At 42.1% G+C, this 17,041-nt stretch overlaps 1 pseudogene; it reads right to left on the bottom strand.

Annotated features, from left to right (window-relative positions):
• Positions 1–4,380: 4,380 nt before the first annotated feature.
• Positions 4,381–4,492, bottom strand: LOC116477924 (U2 spliceosomal RNA; annotated as a pseudogene).
• Between the last annotated feature and the right edge of the window lie 12,549 nt (positions 4,493–17,041).

Below are 17,041 nucleotides of genomic sequence, written 5' to 3'. Positions count from 1 at the left end.
GTCTGGCTTCTTTAACCGGGAAGATGTGAGCTGAGAGCTGTGGAGTAGATGTCTTCACCAGATGAGTACACAGAGAGGTAGAGAATGTGTATCTGCAGAGTAGGATGAAGCAGAGACAAGGTGGGATGGGAGAGAGACATGGGCTGCAGGACAACCCTACCATCAATATCCCCAACAGTCGCCATCCTATCCCACTTATTTATTCACTTGGTAACACTAATTACTCTCTAAAAATACTTGACTATTTATTTATTGGTGTCTCTACACCCACAGGAATGAATGTAAGTGCTATGAGGGCAGGAAGATTGTCTTTCTTACCACTGAATTCCTAGGACCTCAATCTATGGTTGGTATATAGTGGGCACTCCATAAACATTGGCCGAATAAATGAATGCTATTTACTTGTTCACAATTGTAGGGGAGGAAAAAATTATGTTCCTTCTATCCATCTTAAATTCATTGGCTGAGGCCCCAGTAAATTAGACTGAATAAAGATAGACTAATAAGAGGAAAGTATGCAAATTGATTTAATACAAAATGTACATGTTGTGGGAGCCTTCGTAAGGAAATGGAGACCCAAAGAAATGGTGAAACTGAGCTCGATGAAGAGTGGAAAATCGTGGGAAAATGTGATAGGACAAAAACGGGTATGAGCTAAGAGTGGTAAACTGGGGCAAGGCACATTCATTCGGGTTCCTCTCAGCAGTCTTCCGTCTTGGGAGATAAGGATGCTCCTTTTCTGCAGATAGAGGGAGGACACCGCTCACATGAGGGTCTTGTAAGCTGTTTCAAAGGAAGCTCAGAGAGTCCTTCCAGCACCTTCCGTTTCTCAAATCCCTCACCTTAAAATATTCAGTATGCCAACGTGCCATATTTTGGGGTAGTATATTCTGAGCCCTCCATAATCAAATTAAAATTTTGAGAGCTTCTGTCCTATTGTTTCAAAGATCTTGTTACCTGCTTTGAGTTATTGCAAATTTAACAGAATTAGGGATATGAAGTCTGAGACTTTAAAAATGATGAGACTTTACTACACAGAATAAGTTTTAGTGGAGCATCCCTTCAAGACAGCTAATAATGTGTGAAACCTCACCAACCATCATGCAGAATGACCTAGGATGATTTCTCCCAACCACTCCCATGGATTATAATGAGGAGCCCTCAAAAAAGGAGAGAGGGCTGTCATGGTTTTTTCCTGTCTTTGTTATGAAATCCAAAGGCGCATGATTGCTTGGTTTTATGTGTGACTTTTATGGAACATTATTTATCCAGAAGAAGTTTCCTTCAAATTGCCTTTACCTTCCAAAATAGTCAAAGGAATGCCCTTTATAAGCAGACAATTAACATAGGCATTTTGTGCAATTTATAGTAATAGACTAAAATGTTTCTCATATTATCCACCAAGTTCCTGTTCTTGATAAATCTGTTTTGATCACACTAAATATTTTTTCTTTTTTCTTCTTCTTTTTTTTTTTGTTGTTGTTTTTGAAATGGAGTTTCACTCTTGTTGCCCAGGTTGGAGTGCAATGGCACGATCTCAGTTCACCACAACCTCCACCTCCCAGGTTCAAACAATTCTCCTGCCTCAGCCTCCTGAGTAGCTGGGATTACAGGCATGCGCCACCATGCCCAGCTAATTTTGTAGAGACGGGGTTTCTCCATGTTGGCCAGGCTGGTCTTGAACTCCTGACCTCAGGTGTTCCGCCCGCCTCGGCCTCCCAAAGTGCTGGGATTATAGGCCTGAGCCACCACGCCCAGCCAAATATTTTTTTCTAGCTAGGTATTTAATCTTTGTTAATATGGAGATAAACAATTTCCCATCTTAATTAAGGAGTAATGTGGATCTGTATGGTTCATTTTTGTTTGCTTTTCTCTAAATGAGAAATTTTTCTATGGGCTAAAATACCATTTAGTGAATTTAAGCACTGTCAACATTTTAAAATAAATGTATTTATTGTGCCCATTTGTTTCCAGAGTTTCCCTGTTTTTGAGTTCTTTTTTCCCCGTGTGTGTGTATGTGTGTGTGTGTATGTGTGCGTGTGTGTTAAAGATACAAATAAACCACTTGTGAAGATACCATTGTTTTTAAAGAACTCATTTGCAAATGATGCAGCAGTATCTTCGACAATGTTTTATAAGCCCTTCTGATCTATATTTAGCTTTGTAGAAAATATGTTCGTAATGAGGAAGGCTCAAGGTGCAGAATATGGAGGGGCAGTGATAGCTGCGTCCTGTCTTCACTACAAAACCAAGGATCCTTGGTTTAAGTGTTCCACTGTATTTACATTTATTTGGGCAGAGAAATATTTGCCATGGCCAGGCATGCTGGCTCATGCCTGTAATCCAAGCATTTCAGGAGGCCGAAGTGGGAGGATCACTTGAGCCTAGGAGTTTGAGTCCAGCCTGGGCAACATAGTAAGATCGTGTCTCTTACAAAAAAAAAAAAAAAAAAATTAGCTAGCTAGGTGTGGTGACTCATCTGTAGTCCTAGCTACTTGGGAGGGTGAGGTAGGAGGATCACTTGAGTTCAAGAGTTTGAGGCTGAAGTGAGCTATGATTGAGCCACTGTACTCCAGCCTGGATAACACAGACCCAGGCCCTATCTCTTAAAATATATATATATATATATATATGTTTCTTTTTATCTTAAAAATAGAAACATTTTCCTTAGTTCCTCTTTTATGTAAATTACTTTGAGTTGTGCTCTCCATATTTTTTCTTTATTCTGTTGGGACTCAGAAAACACTAATCCAAAATGAAGGCCTCAGAAGTAGCTTCAGAAGCAAAAATTTTTCTCTGACCTGCCCTCCTGTCTCTCAGTCCCATTATCCCCCAAAGCTAGTGCTAGAAACTAGAATCCCTCTTTCCCAAGGCAAGTCATAGAAACCAGAACACCTTTTCACTCTTAACTTTCCCTTTGCCTGTCTGTGTAAAACTTAGCCATAAAGAAATTATCTGGCCGGGTGTGGTGGCTCGTGCCTATAATCCCAGCACTTTGGGAGGCTGAGGTGGGCAGATCACCTGAGGTCAGGAGTTCGAGACCAGCCTGGCCAATATGGCGAAACCCCGTCTCTACTAAAAATACAAAACATTCGCCAAGTGTGGTGGTGGGTGCCTGTAATCCCAGGTACTCAGGAGGCTGAGACAAGAGAATCACTTGAACCGGGGAGGCGGAGGTTGCAGTGAGCCAAGATTGTGCCATTGCACTCCAGCCTGGGCAACAAGAACGAAACTCTGCCTCAAAAAAAAAAAAAAAAGAAAGAAAGAAAAAAGAAGAGAAATTATCTGTCCTACTTCATTTGACTGTAGGTCACAAGACCCCCATTCCAGAGAGGGTTCTGCCCCGTACCCAGAAGGAAGGAATGTAGGAATGCTGCTCAGAGAAGCCAAGAAAAATCTAGACAGACAGCCCTTGCTGAGTTTCCACTCAGTCTAGTAGCATGCTCTTTTGTCCAATCATATTTCTTCACGTTGTTCCATACTTTGTTGAATGTAAGCACAAAAATGGACGCTGTATCTTTGGGTCTTCGTTCTAAAGGCTCCTGTGCACATGTTAATAATAAATTTATATGCCTTTTCTCCTATTAATCTGGCTCTTGTCCATGATTTTTTCAGAGAAACTTCAGAGGGTAATGGGGAAATTTTCCCTCAGCCGTGACAATTCTTCTAACTTTGAGTAGTTTTGTATAATGCCTACACTTCTGTGATAGCTTTGTATTTTTTCTCTTGTTTTGGTTAAGAAAGGCAGTTACTTTTACTCAAATTGATTTGAAAGCATTCTAAGAAGTGATTTGTGGAACCTTGAATGAAAATGGACCCATTGTCAGTCACCGTTTTTGAGTGTTTTAGTACAGCCTGTTACATAATAATTGAGTCATCATTCCACCAATCTGATTCTTTATCATTCTTTGTGTTTTAAAAACAGGGCTTTGGTCTTCATTTTCTATCTTTCCTACTTTATATAATTGAAATTGCTTGACTGATTAAATTAATATTATCAAGTGAGAGGATTGTATGTCTACACAAGTAAAAAGTCTTAGTCATTGTCCAAAGAATGTTAGAATAGACAATGACCTTGGAAAATTGTTGTATTATAGATATCTGCACACTGAACTCTATTCCTCTTATTAAGGAAGTACAGATGGAGAAGTTTATCTATTCGGTGTTTATTACTGCATTAAAGTCTCACCAAGTACCTATTGACTCTGTCTAAATTATAATAATTTTTTTAAAAGGCATGAAATATAAATGTCTCCACTTGGGCACAAGCACATCCAATTGCCTTTAATGGAGATAAAATAACCATTAGGATCTTTTCCAAGCCCTTGAGTATTAGATGAAAATTTTTATAATTAGAGTGTGCAACAATGGCTTTTAGTTTTGAAGTCTTTGCAGCCATATATTTGACTTTATTTATTGGTAGCGAGACAAGGTCTCACTCTGATAAGAACAGATACTACACTTGATCTTAGCCAAAAGGCCAAGAAGCGATAGGGTCTCACTCTGTCACTGGGAGTGCAGTGGCACAATAACAGCTCACTGCAGCCTCAACCTCTGGGCTCAGGTGATCCTCCCACCTCAGCCTCCCAAGTAGCTGGGACTACATGCACATCGCACCAAGTGCAGTCAATTTTTCTATTTTTTGTAGAAATCGGGTTTTTCATGTTGCCCAGTCTGGTCTCGAACCCATGAGCTCAAGCAATTCTTCTGCCTTGGCCTCCCAAAGTGCTGGGATTACAAGCATGAGCCACTGTACCAGACATAGTTATATTTGTTATATATTAAAAAACATTTTTTTGTAGAGATGGGAGTCTCACTCACTATGTTGCCCAGGCTGATCCTGAACTCCTGGGCTTAACAACCCTCCTGTTTCAGCCTCCCAAAGTCATTTGACTCTAAACAGCCAATTACTTTCTTCAGTGGCAGATTAGATCATTTCGGTGTGTTTCTTGTAACAGTATGAAGTTTTTGCTTGGTTTTCAGCAGAATTCATTTATTCTAGGTCTTTTTGATGACTTGCCTTGGCCAGGATTGGTTAGCAGATTTTACCTGTATGACAACTTGGTGCACTGGTGCAATTTGGTTGAGATGATGAGACCACATTTTGCTCAGTGGGGCAAGATGTCCTGCCCCCTTAGTGATATCTGCCATGGGAAAGAGAATGGATATTGGTGATGGGTTGTACATCTGCCATCAAGTAAGCACAGTGAAGCCTTTAGGCAACCTTTGCAAACCATTGAGTTACCTTTAATGCTGTCTCATTTTTCGGATGAATTTAAGTGAATAGTGATGCCAAAGCATCTCACAGGAAAAAAAAAAAAACATGAATAAAAAGCATTGCTCTAAATGTAACATTATCAAAACCAGTGGTTAAAGCAATATATAGTACTCTTGTTTTTCATACCAGTCTTGTGAATAAGGTATTCAGGAAGCACAGCTGTCTTTTGTTCCTGAAGCCATGTCAGGATTCGGCAGGAAAGAGCAACAAGATCAATTGGCAATGTTTATCCTGATCAAGCATAGGCACTGATGGCAGGTATGCCACCTATTTTGACATAAATTCTAGATATATGGTAGACCTGTACTATGTCATCTATGTCTATGTTTATATCTATATCTATACAATGTCTATAACTATCGATCTGTTTGGAAAGAGCAAGAACTGGTTCTTTTCGGGGTTCACTCCTATATCCCCCATACAGTCAAACAATAAATATGTGTTGAATAAATCACTTGTGCAAATTCTAAAATTCACATATGACCCTGTATTTTATCATATCCCCCATAGAATAGGCGAGAACCAGAGAAAAATATTGTTGAGCCCAGGAGCCCAAGCTATATGATCAACTGGAAAGACTCAGTAGGTAATTTGTTCCTAGAAAGCAGCCTACGGCAACACATGATTGAAATTTCCACCTTGATAAAATGACAAATTACTACATGTCAGAGATTTCTAGTTTGCTTATAAACAATGAGAGCCGTGGTAATAAATCCCAGATTTTCACCCTGAGGTACCCTATCAGCAAACGAGTAAATGCCATTCATTCTTCCGGGAGGCCTTGCCAAGAAAAGTCATTGCCTAACAAAAATATGCAGGAGTCTCACATTTCGTCTTAAAATTTCATGTGAATTTTGGATTTTATGCCACAATACATATTTATTATAATATTAACGTTAAACTACCAGTTAAATTTCTTAAATTTTTCTTTTTTTTTTTTTTTTTTGAGACGGAGTCTTTCTCTGTCCCCCAGGCTGGAGTGCACTGGCGCGATCTCGGCTCACTGCAAGCTCCGCCTCCTGGGTTCACGCCATTCTCCTGCCTCAGCCTCCTGAGTAGCTGGGATTACAGGCGCCCGCCACCACGCCCGGCTAATTTTTTGTATTTTTAGTAGAGACGGGGTTTCACCGTGTTAGCCAGGATGGTCTCGATCTCCTGACCTCGTGATCCGCCTGCCTCGGCCTCCCAAAGTGCTGGGATTACAGGCTTGAGCCACCGTGCCCGGCCTAAATTTCTTAAATTTTTCTAAAAAATTTTGAAAACACTGATAGTCCCAGAAGATGTATCATGTTTAGCTTGTGGCTTGGCATATCATCAAGTCCAAGGAGCACGTGACAGATGAGAAAGGTGAGTGTAATCCATGGAACTTGGTCAGTGCAGTAGGTTGAATTGTGTCCCCCCAAAAGATATGCACAAGCTCGGCCGGGCATGGTGGCTCACACCTGTAATCCCAGCACTGTGGGAGGCCAAGGCAGGTGGATCATCTGAGGTCAGGAGTTTGAGACTAGGCTGGCCAACATGGTGAAATCCCATCTCTACTAAAAGTACAAAAATTAGCCAGGCATGATGGCAGGTGCCTGTAATCCCAGCTACTCGGGAGGCTGAGGCAAGAGAATTGCCTGAACCTGGGAGGCAGAGGTTGCAGTGAGATGAGATTGCGCCGCTGAACTACAGCCTGGGTGACAGAGCAAAACTCTGTCTAAAAAAAAAAAAAAAAAAAAAAAAAAAAGATATGCATAAGCTCTAGCTATCCCACTCCCCTTTCTGTGAATGTGACCTTATTTGGATATAGGGGTCTTTGCAGATATAATTAAGTTGAGGATCTCAAAATGAGATAATGCTGGATTTAATCCAATGAGAGAGATCTAAGACCCAAAGAAACAGGGGAGACAGTCCTTTGAAGAAGGCGGCTGCTATGGTTTGGATGTGGTTTGTCCCCACTAAAACTCCTGTTGAAATTTGATCCCCAGTGTGGCAGTACTGGGAGATGGGAAGTGTTTGGGTCATGGGAGCAGATCTCTCCTGAATAGGTTAATGCCCTCCCAGTGGAGAGAGTTCTCATTCTTGTGGGACTGGATGAATTACTGAAGAGCAGGTTGTTATAGAAGTGAGTTCAGCCTCCTAGACTCTCTCTTGCTTCCTCTCTCACCATGTGATCTTTTGGCACACACCCGCCTCCCCTTTCTCTTTCTTCCATGAGGTGAAGTGGTGTGGGACCCTGACCAGTTGCAGCTACCCAATCTTGAACTTCCCAGCCTACAGAACTGTGAGCTAAATAAGCCTCTTTTCTTTATAAATCACCCAGTCTAAAGTGTTCTGTTACAGCAACAAAAATAATGGACTAAGAAAATGGTAGGGGACGCCCTGGCTTGGTGGCTCACGCCTGTAATCCCAGCACTTTGGGAGGCCAAGGCAGGTGGATCACATGAGGTCAGGAGTTCGAGACCAGCCTTACCAACATGGTGAAGCCCCATCTCTACTAAAAATACAAAAATTAGCCGGGCTTGGTGGCACGCACCTATAATCCCAGCTCCTTGGGAGGCTGAGGCAGGAGAATTTCTTGAACCCAGGAGGCAGAGGTTGCAATGAGCTGAGACTGTGCCACTGCACTCCAGCCTGGGTGACAGAGCAAGACTCTGTCTGGAAAAAAAAAAAAAAAAAGTGAAAATGGCAGGGGTTGAAGTTATGATCCCACAAGCCAAGGAGCTTCAAGAGCCACAAGAAGCAGAAAGGATTCTCCTTGCAGCTTCTGGTGGCTGGAAGGATTCTCCCCTAGAGCCTTCGGAGGGAGCATGGCCCTGCTGACACCTTGATTTCTGAATTGTGGCCTCTGAAAGTACAAAACAATCATCTTTTGTTTTAAGCCACCAAGTTTGTGGTTACTTCAGCCCTGGAAAATTAATACACTTAGGAATTGCAAAAATTACAGTTCCAAAGATAATACTTCCAATACTTGAATCCTGCTCTGGCCATATAGTTCAAAGTCATTTTTAACCATTGCTCTCAGACAAAGTGGCAAAGCCACAACTAATCTTAAATCCAATGTCTGATCAGCTTTGCTAACTACCCTCACAGTTGCTTGGCAAAGTAAACCTTTATCTTCAGACCATTAGAAGCATTTTTACTAGATTCAGGTGACATAAAAATGTACAAATTTGGATAAATACCAAGGAAAATATCTTTGTCTATAAAAATTCAATTATTTGTGCCTCAAAGTATTAATACTTTGGTCTGAACTTCAGTTCTCTAACTGGCCTCACTGAACATTGGTCTGTAATGTTCACCTCTTGTCTATTGCCATTTTGTAAATGTATCTAGAGGGTTTTTTAAAAAAAATAGTTGTGAAGAAAGATTGCCAGAATATATATTTTAATATTTTGTAAAGTATTTTTAAATAACTTAAAGGCATGAACTCTTCTGGTATTGGCAACTGTGATTTGGAAAATAAATTCAGCATATATTTAGACCATACTACTAGACAATTTAGTCACATCCATCTATATAATTAGAAGAGCAGGAAAATGGGGCACTCTCACAGTATATATTAAAAATTGTGAAAAATGTTTCACAAAATGCTAGGAAATTAAAAGTCATTTTATACATGACTGACAAGAGAAAATTGATTAGAAAACAAAACCAAAATAAACAATGTTTCTTTTTTTTTATTTTGAGAGGATCTCACTATGTTGCCCAGACTGGAGTACGGTGGCATGATCTCAGCTCACTGCAACCTCCACCTCCCAGGCTCAAGCCATCATCCTCCCACCTCAGCCTCTCAAGTAGCTGGGACTAGAGCCACCTGCCACACGCCCAGCTAAGTTTTGTATTTTTTGTAGAGACAAGATTTTGCCATATTGCCTAGGCTGTTCTTGAACTCCAAGTTCAAGCGATCCACCCTCCTTGGCCTCCCAAAGTGCTGGGATTACTGGCATGAGCCACCACACCCAGCCACCAGCAGTGTTTACGATGCCAAAAGTGACATTAATTTCTGGCCATATAAATATTAAAAACATTATTATGTCACTTAGTAGATTCAGAGCTTGGTTTCCCATGACTTTCAGTTAGGTAATCTTTTAAATCTGGTCCATCATTGTTTGAGAGATAGATCAAGCTTTCTTTGAATGTGAGAATATCTTTGCCTAAAATTACTCCCACTTCTGAATCTCACAATACTACATTAAAAAACAAAATATCAGTGAATTTAATTTAAGGAACTAACTGACATGTATTAGCAATTCATGAATCAGGCAGCATCCTGTTTATAAACTAGAGGGAGCTCCCTTGGGCATGGCAGAACAGTTAGTTTTTATAAGATAGCTTGAGCAAGAACAAGGGAACAGCACAGGGCAAAAAGTGACTTTAGGTTACTACTTCAGGTTACTTTCCTTGATGGGTTAAAGCAGAGGGGGCTTCCTTATCATGTCTGCTCAGGTTAACTGGGTCCTTTACAAGTGGTTGCTGTGAATCTCTCTGGTTTTTGGGAAAACTACCTATTTGGAAATTGTTGTTCTGTTTTTTAAAGTTTCAGTTTGATTGTGTGGTGCTTGATGTGAGTGACTCCATTTTGGTTTGGTCTGTTGGGGCCAAGTGCAGGAGCTCAGTCAAAAATAGTGGGTGACTCCATTTTGGTTTGATTGTTGGGGCCGAGTGCAGGAGCTCAGTCAAAAACAGTGGGCTCCCTTAAATTTTATTTACCACTGAATTCAATCCTTTCTATTTTACTCTCTTTCAAGTATCTTCTTCTAAATTTCCTAAAAGGGTGGAGGAGTTTATAAAGTTGCTATCCCCTAAGTACAGAGAAGGAAACTGTATTAAAAATGGCTCTGACAAGGGGTTACTTCTCAAATCACAAGGCATCTCCCACTTCAGAATTTTTGTTTCACAACTAAAAAGAATTGTTTTACCCTGGTTACTCATGTACTGTTGCTACATTGTTCTTCAAGTGAAAACTCTGAATTAGAGGTTGCTGCCCTTGAGTGGCTTCTTTAGCCCAATGACATAAATTTACTGGGTAAATAAAATAGAATTTTAGGAATCTGTTCTTACGATATACCAAACAACTTCTAAAGTGCTACTTTTCCTAATAGCAAACAGCAGCTACAGTTTCAGGTTAAAATTGCATTGTTTAAGCCAAGCACCATTACAAGGTTTGTGGAGCAAGGAACAAATTCGATTTGTTATTTAAATTATAAAGATAGAAGCAAATAGAAGTGTGTTCCTGATTGTAGGAAAAGATATTCTATTAGAATTTCATAAAGGAAGTTGACACCATTAACCCATTTGTTTTTACCAGGATGTCAATGTCGAAAAGCAGGTTATTTAATTCTGCTATTTAAAAGTGGCTACGGACCAGGCTCGGTGGCTCATGCCTGTAATCCCAGCACTTTGGGAGGCTGAGGCAGGCGGATCACCTGAGGTCAGGAGTTCGAGACCAGCCTGACCAACATGGAGAAACCCCGTCTCTCTACTAAAAATACGAAATTAGCTGGGCGTGGTGGTGCATGCCTGTAATCCCAGCTACTCAGGAGGCTGAGGCAGGAGAATCGCTTGAGCCTGGGAGGTGGAGGTTGTGGTGAGCCAAGATCGCACCACTGCACTCCAGCCTGGGCAACAAGAGCGAAACTCCATCTCGAAAAAATTAATTAAAATAATGATAGGCTGTGGAAAAGGAAGGATTTATAAGAACTGTAAGTCTCTTTTCACCTCTATTCCCTAGGACTCTAGTTTTCCCGTGAATTCGTTTTTGTTTCTCCTTTACAAAACTATAGATATGCAGAGGCCAAGGGAAAACTTCCCCTTTACCCTCTGAAGGTTCACTGAAAATCACTGACGAGAGGCAGATTAATAGGAGAAAAGGCATACAAATTTACACAGAAGCCTTCAGAGTGAAGACCCAAAGATAAAGAGGACATTGTCCATTTTTATGCTTAGGTTCAACAAAGTATGGACAGCTGTGTAGAAATCTGATTGAACAAAAAGGGTAGATACAATGCCAATAGACTGAGTGGGGAAATGTAGTAAGGCCTGTCTGTTCAGATTCTTCTTGGCCTCTGTGTGCATACATTCCTTCCTGCTGGGGATGGGGCAGAACCCTCTCTGGAATGGGGGTCTTATGACCTACAGTCAAACAAGGTAGGTCAGATCATTTCTTTATGGTCAGGTTTCACACCGAAAGATGGAGGCGCCGGGCTGCAGTGGCTCATGCCTGTAATCCCAGCACTTTGGGAGGCTGAGGCGGGTGGATCACAAGGTCAGGAGTTTGAGACCAGCCTGGCCAATATGTTGAAACCTCGTTTCTACTAAGAATACAAAGATTAGCTGGGCACGGTAGCACACGCCTGTAGTCCCAGCTACTCAGGAGGCTGAGGCAGGAGAATCACTTGAACCCAGGAGGTGGAGGTTGCACTGCACTGAGCTGAGATCACACCACTGCACTCCAGCCTGGTGACAGGGCGAGACTCCTTCTCAAAAAAAAAAAAAAAGGAGGGAAAGTTAGATGATATTTTAAGTTTTATGACTGGCTTTTGGGAAACAGGGTTCTGGTTTCTGTGACCTGCCTTGGGAACAATGGGACTGAGAGACAGGAGGACAGGAGAAGGTCAGAGGAAAATTGCTTCTGAGGCCTTCGTTTGGGGATATTGTCTTCTGAGTCCTAACAGATAGTTACACAAATTTCAAACTACTCAGAGCATCTCATCCTTATGTGAAAGAAAAGCAAATCTTTTTTTTTTTTTTGAGATGGAGTCTTGCTCTGTTGCCCAGGCTGGAGTGCAGTGGTGCCATCTCAGCTCACTGCAAGCTCCTCTTCCTGGGTTCACACCATTCTCCTGCCTCAGCCTCCCGAGTAGCTGGGACTACAGGCACCCGCCACCACGCCCGGCTAATTTTTTGTACTTTTAGTAGAGACGGGGTTTCACTGTGTGAGCCACGACGGTCTCGATCTCCAGACTTCGTGATCTGCCCGCCTCAGCCTCCCAGAGTGCTGGGATTACAGGCGTGAGCCACCACAACCGGCCCTGAAAAATAAATCTTAAGACTCCAAAATCACTAAGCCAAAGGGAAAAGTCAAGGTGGCAACTGTGTCAGGCAAACCTGCCTTTTATTTTATTCCTAAATAAGATAGCTACAAAGAATTTAAAAAGCTACATACCTTCTTCACAATTTGCCTGTTAGGAAATTTCTTGTGGGCCCCAAGATCTTTACCCTAAAATTGTTCTGTTGAATTTTACCCTGGCAAGGTAAATTGACAGCCTCTCTTCACAGATGGCAGGACAAACGACAGAACTCTAAGTCATCCCTGTGCTCACCTGAGACAAATGCATGTCTGATTGCTTCCACTGATGTAAAAACGCAGATTTGCTGAGTTAGACGAAGATGTAAGTAACTTTCCTCTATGGCCCTCTCACGTGTAAATTGTGTATTCGGTGATGGCCAAAGGCTCAAAAGAACACAAATGTTTGTCTCTTATCTACCCACACCTTTTAAAATTTCTTTCTCTTTCCCCAATATCTGTCCTTTCCCCTTTAAATATTGAAGCCCTTAAAATCATCTTTGGAGAAGGCACAGACCAGGCCCCTGGGCATGCATTCTTAATCTTGGCAAAATAAATTTTCTAAAATTTCTTTTTTTTTTTTTTTTTTCCCGAGGTGGGGTCTTACTCTGTCACCCAGGCTGGAGTGCAGTGGTGCAATCTCAGTTTACTGCACCCTCCACCTCCTGGGTTCAAGTGATTCTCCTGCCTCAGCCTCCTGAGTAGCTGGGATTGCAGGCACCCGCCACCACACTAAAAATACAAATTTTTGTATTTTTAGTAGAAACGGGGTTTCACCATGTTGGCCAGGCTGGCCTTGAACTCCTGACCTCAAGTGATCTGCCTGCCTTGGCCTTCCAAAGTGCTGAGATTACAGGCATGGGCCACAGCGTCCAGCCAAATTTTCTAGGTTGATTGAGGCCTGTCTCAGGTACTTTTTGGTTCACAAATTGGCAACCATGAAGGAAGTCAGGTGGAGATGCCCTTGACCTTTGGCAAATCTCCTATCTAGCCGGAGCTGTCTTTATTGCTCAAACTAGTAGGTCAGTTTGCTGAGGCCTGGGAACTGCCCCCTCCAGAGAATCCCTGATCTCCCAAAATTTGGTTGAAATCTAAGGTTTATTTTGCTGTACAACTCCTTTTCTGGAGTTTTACTCACTTTCGACAAGGAAAGTGAGCTTTTCCTGCTTCCATAATGACGGAGAGCAGCCAACTCTTTTCTGGAGTTTCAACTCGCTTTGAACAGGTAAGGCGAGTTTGAGTTTTCTTCTGCTTCTAGGATGGCAGAGAGCAGTCTTCAGCCTGAGCCCCATTCCTAGGTAAGTAGCTGAATTGGGGTTTTGTTTTGGAAATTCTCCTTAATGGCTAAAGTTAAGATTAACAACCAGCTGTTCTTAATTTCTTCTTACCATTAGAGCACTGAGTCACCTAATCTAATATAAATTATAAATCTAATATATTAGATTTATTTTGGGTTTGACCAACTCTATCTGACTTGATCAAATCCAAAGGAACGTTCCAAATTATGGGGAATAAGGCCTCTGAACTGGCTACATCCCTGCAGCTGAAAATAAAGAAAAAAAAAAAAGGGAAAAAGTAAAAGCAGCCAGGCCAGGCATGGTGGCTCAAACCTGTAATCCCAGCACTTTGGGAGGCCAAGGCAGGCAGCCTAGGAGTTCGAGACCAGCCTGGGCAACATAGTGAGACCCCATCTCTATAAAAAATACAAAAATTAGTTGGGAACGGTGTCATGCGCCGATAATCCCAGCTACTCAGGAAGCTGAGGTGGGAGGATTGCTTGAGCAGGAGGAGAGGGTCGGGGAGGGTGGGGAGGTGAAGGCTGCAGTGAGCCAAGATGGAACCACTGCATTCCTGCCTGTCAACAAAACAATAACAACAAGAAAATAACAAGAAAAATAAATAAAGCATGTCAAACAAATATGTCCCTTATTGGGGCGGGGAAAGGAGAAGTATAAATGTGACAAAGTGGCCAGGAATTCCCAAAATCAAGTTTTAATCCATAATCATTTTAAGCGATTTTGACAAAAGCATTAACATTTTGCCAAGTTCTGTTTTCTCTCTACCTCATGGAAGAGCTAATTCTAAATTTATCTCTCAGGTAAAGATTAGTTTAGGAAATTTCCTTGTATAGTTGAAATTGTTTTTATTTCAAAATTCAAAGCACCCAGCTGGTATTCGGTGAGCATTTCCTGTGTGAGGCACACCAAACCCCTTTGCCCTCCAGGTCCTTCCCAGGACAAGTCAGCAGTGTACAGGTTCCTAAGGTGGCCCTTGGCCCTGAAACCAAGGGGTAAATTTGATCGGGTCTGCCTGCCTTTCTTGCTTTTGGTCACTTGCTTTTTGTTATCTGTTTTCCTTTTTCCATGAAGCTGAAGGCCAAGGTAGCTGAAGGCCTAGCCACTGAATGCTGAAACTTAACCTTCACTACTTTGTAGACAGTGTTCATAGGTCACCATGGTAATGGGAGCAAAAAGATGGTTGTTTCTCAGGAATTTGGGCCAGCTCCTGTCCAGTTCAAACTGGTGGAAACCACCAATGCTTTAACTGGGCCTGCACTAGTGCTCAAGAGGTGGCCTTTTGATGTGAGAGGGTCGAAAACTCTCCCCTCAGATCATGCTAACACCACCATTTTCTGTACATATGTCCCATGAAATGCCGTGACCCCTGACAATACTTGTGCAGAACAAACCTGTTAACGTCTTTTTTTCCCCCAGTGCCAATCATCTTTCTCCATGCCTTAGACCATCCCACTTCCCTAAAGCATAAATATCCTGAAGCTTTATCTTCAGTCAGGTAGATTTGAGAGCTGTTCTCCTGTCTTAGTGCTCAGGCTTTGTGAATAAATCTTCCCTCTTTTGCAAAACCCATGTTACAGTGATTTATTTACTGCACATGGGCAGAATGGACCTGGGCCTGGCCAATACTAGCCCTTGGTTCTGTGCTCTTACATAAGGGCAAATTCTCATTCTCAGGGTGACCATAATTCCAGTGGTTAAAACCGCTGCTTAGCTTTGACACAAGAGTTTTCATTTTGCTGGGCTGGGAGCGGTGGCTCACGCCTGTAATCCCAGCACTTTGAGAGGCCAAGGCGGGTGGATCACCTGAGGTCAAGACAGGCCTGGCCAAGATGGTGAAACCTCGTCTCTACCAAAAATACAAAACTTAGCCGGGCATGGTGGTGTGCACCTGCAGTCCCAGCTACTTGGGAGGCTGAGGCAGAGAATTGCTTGAACCCAGGAGGTGGAGGTTGCAGTGAGCCAAGATTGTGCCACTGCACTCCAGCCTAGGCAACAGAGTGAGACTCCGTCTCAAAAAAAAAAATAATAAAACAACAACAAAAAAAACAAAACCGTGGCATCATAAGATGACGTTTTGCGATGATTATAGCTGTGGCCTCTTTGTCTCCAACTACAATTTTTGCCCTGATTAAGTGGGGGGAAAATTTTTTAAGTTAGAAATTTACAGTGTGACTGTATATTAGATTTACTTTTTTTTTTTTTTGGTTATTTTGTTTGTTTTATTTTTTTGAGATAGAGTCTTGCTCTGTTGCCCAGGCTAGAAAATGGCGTGACCTCGGCTCACTGCAACCTCTGCTTCCCAGGTTCAAGCAATTCTCCTGCCTCAGCCTCCCAAGTAGCTGGGATTATAGGCACCCACCACTATGCCTGGCTAATTTTTGTATTTTTAGTAGAGATGGGGTTTCACCGTGTTTGCCAGGCTGGTCTCAAACTCTTGACCTCAAGTGATCTGCCCATCTCGGCCTTTCAAAGTGCTAGGATAATAGGCTTGAGCCACCACGCCTGGCCCTGTTAGACTTACTTTTAAAAATAATTGTTGATGCCTGGGTCCCACCTTCAGACATTTTGATTCACTTGATCTGGAATGGGACCAAGGCATCAATATTTTTTTAAAAAACACTCACCTCCCTAGACCATTCTAGTGTGGAGAAATACTGTTCTAAGGGACTTGAACCCTGGAGTCCATATCCTTTCATCTTTGAGTTTTGAGACCCCTGAGAGTTTCTGCTATTGGTTTCTAGGGTACCTTACTATTTGCAGGGCCAGCAGCAGGCACTTTGGTCTCTGCAATATGGTTCCTTGTAAGAATGGGAAAGTTGACAGGACATCTTGCTCTTTTGAGTGCAGTTAAGGATGGTCCAGTGATCTTATACTTACTCCTAAAAGCTCAGGAAACGAACACATTACTGCAGGGCTACTGCAAACTCCTCTGAGGAAAGATGTACAATAATGACAGCCCACAGTCTAAACTTGCATCAACATCTGGTACAGAAAACAGCTGTTAGCAAATAAACTCATTAGCATCCTGTTTGAGCGCTCTTGGGGGGAATAATCTCTCACTAGCCTGAGAAACACTTTGAGAACTGTTGTTTGACATGTGATGTTGGCTGTGCAGCTCACACAGCATGGTTGAGAGCTCTCAGCTCTATTTTCAGCGGCTGTTGGTAGTAGTGACAACTAAACAAAGAAGACTAGAATTTCAACAATGCTGTCTGTCCCAACTCAACAGGCATGACAAAGCAGTTTTCGATATACTCTATCAGTAAAGATGGTAAATACACAGGGAAATGTTTGAAATAGGAATACCCTACCCACTCCCAGGGTGTAAGGAAGACAGGCACCCAATGGCAAAGCAAATGCTCCCTATTTAGGCTGGAGGGCCTGTCTTTAGCCAGAACATGAAACATAAATGGG

This window comes from Hylobates moloch, unplaced genomic scaffold (assembly GCF_009828535.3).
Source record: "Hylobates moloch isolate HMO894 unplaced genomic scaffold, HMol_V3 SCAFFOLD_2, whole genome shotgun sequence".
NCBI classification, from domain to species: Eukaryota; Metazoa; Chordata; class Mammalia; order Primates; family Hylobatidae; genus Hylobates; species Hylobates moloch.
The sequence above is the reverse complement of the archived record's forward strand: the minus strand, read 5'-3'. Positions and strand labels throughout refer to the sequence as shown.